Raw genomic sequence first — 7,096 nt, 5'->3', positions numbered from 1 at the left:
TTTATCCATTGATTGTCGTTTTCTTCTAATGGTTTTGAGATTTGATTGTCTAAATATGGTAGCTTCAGTTAGTTTTGTGGCGTCTTGCCCAGCTTCGTTGTTTATAAATATGTAAGCTAGCTTTTGTATATTGTTTTTCTATGATTTTGTTTTTTTACCATCCCTGAGGGGATGATCCACCTATCCTCATTTGGTTCAAGCATCCATGTCCTGGGTACACCACTACCTATATGTTCATGCCTTGTCCATTGAGGGGCGTTCGGTGGCTAAAGGTGACCGAGTTTATGGGCATTTGGTCCTTTCGAGTCCAAGGTCATGGATTTAGTTTTCGGCTTCCATTTATCCATTGATTGTGGTTTTTCTCAACAGTTTTGACATTCAATTGTTTCAATTTCTCTATAGATGGTAGTTTGTCTTCCATTTTCATGGTTAAGTGTAAAGTAGGCTAGCATTTTTGTGGTTTTGCATTGTTTACCATCTTGAAGGGTAAGATGATCCATCCTTGGTCAATTAATGCATCCATGTCATGCCTATATTTTCCTCACTTATGCATTAAAAGGGGTTGGGTGGCTAAAGTTCACCGATCAAGATTTACCTTTTCAAGTTCTCTTTATACATTGATAGTCGTTCTTCTAATATTTTGAGAATTTATTGATTTAATTTTTCTTTGGATTGTAGTATCATTTTGTTTTGTGGTGTCTTGCCCATTTTTGTTGTTTATCATTTTGTAGATTTTGTGTATTGGTTTTCTATGATGTTACCTTTTTACCATCTCAAAGGCATGATCTACCTATCCTCACTTGGTTCATGCATCCATATCACTGGGACATCTCCACCTTAATGCACCTACCTTGTCCATCGAGGGGAGTTAGGTGGCTAAAGGTTACCGAGTTCAACTAACTTTGGGTAATTGGTCCTGGAGTTTCATGTCTGATGTAAACATTAAACACTGTGATGCCCTCTGTAATACAACGAAAAGTGGGTGGAGTCATGTGGACACATGATACACATTGTGATACCTATAAAACATTGACACTGTTAAGTTTCTTAAGTTTCGAAATCTTTTTATATAACAGTGTGATAATCGTGAACCTAATCTATTCAACCATCAAATTTCCCATCATAGTCAATTTGTATCCATTGGGTATGATAATCGTGTGATAACAGTGTGATAGTCGTGAACATAATCGATACAACCACCAATTTTTCCATCACAATCATTTTGTATCCATTAGGTATGATAACAGTGTGATGATGAATAAGGTTGTGATAACAAACAAAGTGTAGTCGTATTAGGTGATAATCTATACACGATTGGGCTGTCATAATTGTGTATTTTGGAACCGATAAATTGTAGTCGGATTTTGTGATAATCATGTGATACTCGTACCTTAGTCGAACCAAACAATCTTTAAATCAAGCGACTGTGAGCGATTCATGTTCTAAGTGTGATAAATTTGTGATAAGCACCCTTGAATCAATTGTCTAAGCAAAGTTCTCCCCAAGCTTCTTGTTGTTCGATTTCTTCCTCCTATTTCTTAAAAATTATGACACCTCCTTCCTCTATTAATCAAGATAATCACCGTAACTCATGATGTTATCAATTCCTAGATAATCAGAGTCTTTCCTAATCGTGTTTTTTTAAATATTATCACTTCGAATTTCATGATTACCCTTTTGCCTCTCATAACTTTTTGAATTGTTTTTAATATTATTTCTAATTTAAAAAATCCCTTAATTTTGATTATCACAGTACTTGGTTGATAGGCTGTTCTCGCATTTTCGTAAATCAAATAGGTTCTCGTTTGAATCATTTCTTGAAGAATATGTTACAACCATTTTATGCAAAAAATTCAAAAAACTCTTAATTACAAATTTGTATACACGATGTACAAGCCTTTCATGCAATATTTTCACAACTCCAAATGTTAATGGGTCAAACCAACCTTTTCTTATCATGCTTTTAAAAATACCGATTTGGGCCGATTTCTTCTTCAGGATCCTATCTCTGCCACTAAAAGCTTTCTTCTTCTGTGATTTTTGTCACATACGACCAAAACATTTTGGGTTAGATAGCGGATACCTTTCTTCTTTACAGACCTCATTTAACATAACAATGATGGTTTGGATGTATCATCTCGAGCAGATGTGCGATTTTATGAATCAAGGGGATTTGATGTATCACAACCTCATTGATACATATAACTCCCTCCTTCCTGTTGATTTAATCTCACAGGTTCTTCAAAACCCTAGAATATGGAGGTATGCTCTTCAAAACAATATTGATTTCTATTTCAATTTTGATTTCTGCAACCAGATGAGATTTTAACTTCCTTTCTCTTCTTTTTGGTTTAACCGATTGATGAAGCAAGGCTATTTACAACTTAGAGGTAAGAATCCTCAAGAATCCTCTTTTATTGATAATTTTGCTTAGTATGCGATTGATTGATAATCTTTCTATATAGTTGGTTGGTCCTCCAAATCTGTTTTTTTTTTGTAATTTTACTCCAGTTGAATTGTCCTCCAAAACTGGATTTTTTGTAATGTTACTCCAGTCGCACACAGTCTATCCCATTGAGATAAAACTTACTGTGTGTATTAGTAAAATATGGTGTATCCTTCCTTAAATAGATAAAACAGCTACCATGAACTTTCCTCATCCAATGTATGATGTATCCTTCCTTAATAGAATACCAAAGAAATTGCATTCTGTTTGAGACTGCATTCCTGGCTCATGGGTCTGTTTCCATTTCATCTTATTCACACGATTAAGTTTGTTTCCATAATCCCAGTGGCTCATGGGTCGGTTTCCATTTCATCGTATTCACACAATTAAGTCCGTTTTCATTACATTATGTTGCAGATCACGAACTGCTGTTGCTCCTTTGGAACGATGGAGAATTCTTCTCCAGGTGGGTACTTTATCTAATTTCTTTTCTTTTGGTTCCATTTGCAAGTAAACACATATTCTGTCATATTCCCATTTGCAAGTAAACACATTTTGTTCAACTTGCTTAAAAATACCACTTGATGTACATTGCTGAAATTTGAAAATCATGGACAAGCGTTACAGATCAGGAGTTGGAATGTTAATAATCTTAAAGGTGTATAAGGAATTAAAAATCTTCAACATGAGATAAAAGAATCATGACAAACCAAGCAACAGTGTTTAAATTTTAACTATGCAAAAGTGACCCCTTCAATTTTATGCAGTAGGAAATCTCACAAGGAGGAAAGAAAGGTYGACTATGACTGTAAGAGAAATTCRTAAGTAGTATTTTACTYGATGTTGAGGGTCTTGTTGACCTTAATCTTTATGGCACCCTTTGTTGCAAACTTGCAATTGTGGACCAGTTACTTCCAAAACAAAGATGTTGGTTTTTTGATTTGCAGCAATATTATTGGCATATAATCAAGCAGGTTGATGCATCTAATTTGCTTATGTGATTCCTATTCCCAATCTATGCCTGTTGTTTGTCGTTTCCGTTGATTATGCCTTGGTTATTTTGCTTTTGTTGGATTATAAGGGTGTTTCCCAATCTTGAGTGCAAGGTTTTTTGTCCAGGAATTTTTAAAAGTGGTGCCAGGATTTGACTATAAAAATAAATTTGTTGAAATATTTTATAATATTTGTATATATTGGTTGGTTGGTTTCTTGTCCTTGTGCAGAAGGTACCCATGTTTGAGTCTAGGCTATAATTTTTTTTAAACATATAAAAAACACAAAAATTTAAGCTAAAAATTAAAAAAATTGACATTGGTGGGACTTGAACCCGAAGTTTTGTACAAAATGAGCAAGATTTACCAACTCTGCAATTAAAGACTTACATCAAGCTCCACTTTCAAAATATATGGTGCCACCGAACAAAACAACACGGTGGCACCTTTACGAAACATATTTTTCCCCCTTACGGCAGCACCATGAAGCGGTGCCCGTGCCACCGTATGGGTCTATGTAGGTCTGCCCCTGCTTTCAGCGACATATAAATAATGCATTGGACAATTGGAGTAAGGTAAACATGTGTATTGATATATACATACACACAGAAACATATGCTGCTGCCATTTCATCTTATACATACACACAGAAACAGAAACAGCTGTTTCCATTTTTGATATCGGGTATTCCTGCATAGACCTTTGAAATCAATTGACACACTATTGAAAGGGGCAGAATTTCACGTATTATATGTTTCGCAAATCTGAATAAACTGTGAAAGACAAAAGCTGTTTGAAACTGTACTTTGGAATTTGTTATCATATCTTTTTGTAGATGTGTTTTTATCTCATTCTCCTGTTGATTTAGATGGAGTGTTGATTTTTCTGAATCCTCGTTTAATGTAAATTCTTGTTTAATGTAAATTCTTGTTTAATGTAAATTCTTGTTTGGGACAGCTCCAGATTGTTGTGTGTGTGTGTGTGTGTGTTGTGTATTGTACTTTAATCACCCTTTCTTTTATGTTAACTTGATTTAAACTTGAACCTGCACTGTCCCTGTTCACATAACCATATGCTGCTACCATTTCATCTTATACATACACACAGAAACAGAAACAGCTGTTTCTGTTTCTGTTTCTGTTTCATCTTATATATACACTCAGAACATGTTAAACTTGCAATGAACAATAAGAACTAGAACTCAATGCACATCTATAAAATATGTTAAACTTGTGCACTGTCAAAATATAAATGAAATGCTATATTTGGCTATAGGTATAATGAATAACTTCTATCAGCTCACATTTTTTGGTTTTGGTCCATTATCTTTTTCTATTTTCTTATTTTTGGTTGTGTTTGTGTGCTTATGGTATTGATCTTGCATAATGGTAGATGCTATATTTTTTGTTGTGTTTGTGTGCTTTTGGTATTGCTATGTGTGTGTGTGTTTGCCATGCTCCTGTTTGGGTCCTGCTCTTGATTTTAACTTGAACCTTACTTGATGGATAAACTGGAAAATGGTTTTACAGGGAGCTATATTAACTGGAACTGTTGGTGAATCATCCTGCTTTTTTATCCATCTGCAACTTACAGTTTCAACAGTTGTTGGTTGTGTTTGTGTGCTTACAGTTTCAACAGCAGCTGTTTCTTCATGGTTTTGTCATGCTCCTGTCATCTGCATTTACATTCTCTTGAAAACAGCTAACAAAAACAGACAGGTTGTAAATTCTTAAGTAGTCAAAAACATAAACAGACAGCTAACAAATGATGGACTTTTGCAAATGAACCAACAGTAGTAAGAGATTAAGAGATGGCAGATCCAATCCTTAGATTAGGCAAACAGTAGTAAGAGATTAAGAATGGTCAACATCATTCAAGTAAAATGAAAACCGAAAATAATAACCGCATCTTTAATTCATTCATATCCTCAAGCCCAAACTCAAGTACAGAGACTTCATCTCATACGGCAATGGAATTCTATGTAGAAACCACGAGCTTTTATTCCTTAAATTCTGGATCGATTAGAAAGAAAAAAGATTATAAAATAAGAATAGATGAATAGGAGATCCTGGAGATGGGGCTTCAAAATCAGAGAATAGATCTCTTTAGAATCATAAAAAAACATTCACTAAGAACAGCTAATTGCCCTTCAAGATTAGAGAATGATTGAACTAGCCTTAAGCTCATAGTTGACTTTTGAAAGTCAAACAGGTGTTTTTCTCAGCTTCTGTCCAGCAGCTATTACTTGAGTTCAACACAATTTTTGACATACCAGAAGCTTGATTTTGAGAAAATTCAAAACATAAAAGTTGTAGAACTGTGTCTTAGCTTTTCATCCTATCTGGACTCATCAATTTTTGATCTGTCATGAGGGAGATATGATAAAAATGGTACAACTGTGCAAAGCTGACAGCAGAACTATGAGGGAGTTATGCTGTCTAAATGATACAATAAATGCTTCTGTTACTCTTACCTTTGAAAGAAGTTGTAGGATTTGTTATTGTGATGTAGTTCATGCATATGAAGTACTTGGGCAACCAGGAGCACAAGCTTCACGTAAGGGACTTCATTTACACGGTAATTGTATTTAATACTCCACTCAAGTGTTTTCCATTCTCAACATTTATTCTCAAACCAACACTTTGAGGATCAAATGCTTACTCACCCACTCTGTTTTGAGCATGTGATATACCAAAATGGAACTCTCAAATAAGATACACAGACAAAAAGTGTTTGTATGGATGTAGTTGGTGTTTTCTCTTGATCAAAATTGTTTAATTATAGTTCCAATGTTTGGGACTGCATCATCTAGTGCAGAAAATAACAACCAAACAGCCCTGTTACATGTGTGTGTGTGTGTATCTATATACTCATTCTGTTTGGGATTGCATCATCTTTTGCAGAAAATAACAACCAAACAGCCCTGTTACATGTGTGTGTGTGTGTATCTATATACTCATTCTGTTTGGGATTGCATCATCTTTTGCAGAAAATAACAACCAAACAGCCCTGGTTTGTGGCCCTGTTACATATGTATGAGGATTTACATTCAAGGGACTGTGAAAAGATGTATTAGTCTGCGAGTATTTAATAAAATGATTCATGCTTATGATATTAAAACCATGTAACCAACTTCTCTTAGTCTGCTTACTTTTTGCAGATACATTTTCTGATGAATTGAAATATGTCTCTCACAAGGGACGCCATTCTTTACTAAAATATCAACTACCGGTAAGATTGTTATTAAGGCTCTTACATGGGTTTTCAATTAGAAATAAGTGTTTGTGTACATTATATTGTATTGTAAAACTTAGGAGCCGTTTATCAAACACTTATTGAGTCATTGCCCTCACTTACCAGGTAAGACTCTTAGTGCTTGCCTCATTCTTATTGAGTAAGATTTTTTGTTCTTACCATATTCAGAATTGTGATTTACCCGCGCTGCATCTCGCGGGTACACCACTAGTATATATATATATATATATATATATATATATATATATAGAGAGGAGTGATCATATGAAAACCATCTTCATTTGTGTAAACCGTGCAAACCACCTTCATCTATCGATTTCATTGTTTAATCTTATGAAATTTTTTCATGAAATTGTTTAATCTTGTGAAATTGTTTCATATAATATTTTTTTTTGATGAAGTT

At 34.5% G+C, this 7,096-nt stretch overlaps 1 long non-coding RNA gene across 2 annotated transcripts in view; it reads left to right on the top strand.

Moving 5' to 3' along the window:
- Nucleotides 1-3,364, top strand: part of LOC112520743 — a 7,817-nt gene extending 4,453 nt beyond the window's left edge. Inside the window, exons 2-4 of one of the 2 annotated variants that reach the window (XR_003070075.1) lie at nt 2,147-2,262; nt 2,369-2,390; nt 2,864-3,364. This is a non-coding gene — a long non-coding RNA (uncharacterized LOC112520743). Of the gene's footprint in view, nt 1-2,146; nt 2,391-2,863 lie in introns of both variants that reach the window. The other variant, XR_003070074.1, reaches the window with a different exon arrangement.
- Nucleotides 3,365-7,096: the final 3,732 nt, after the last annotated feature.

This window comes from Cynara cardunculus, assembly GCF_001531365.2.
Source record: "Cynara cardunculus var. scolymus isolate 2C chromosome LG 11, CcrdV1, whole genome shotgun sequence".
Taxonomy (NCBI): Eukaryota; Viridiplantae; Streptophyta; class Magnoliopsida; order Asterales; family Asteraceae; genus Cynara; species Cynara cardunculus.
Note: the sequence above shows the minus strand (reverse complement) of the source record. Positions and strands in the feature narration are given on the sequence as shown.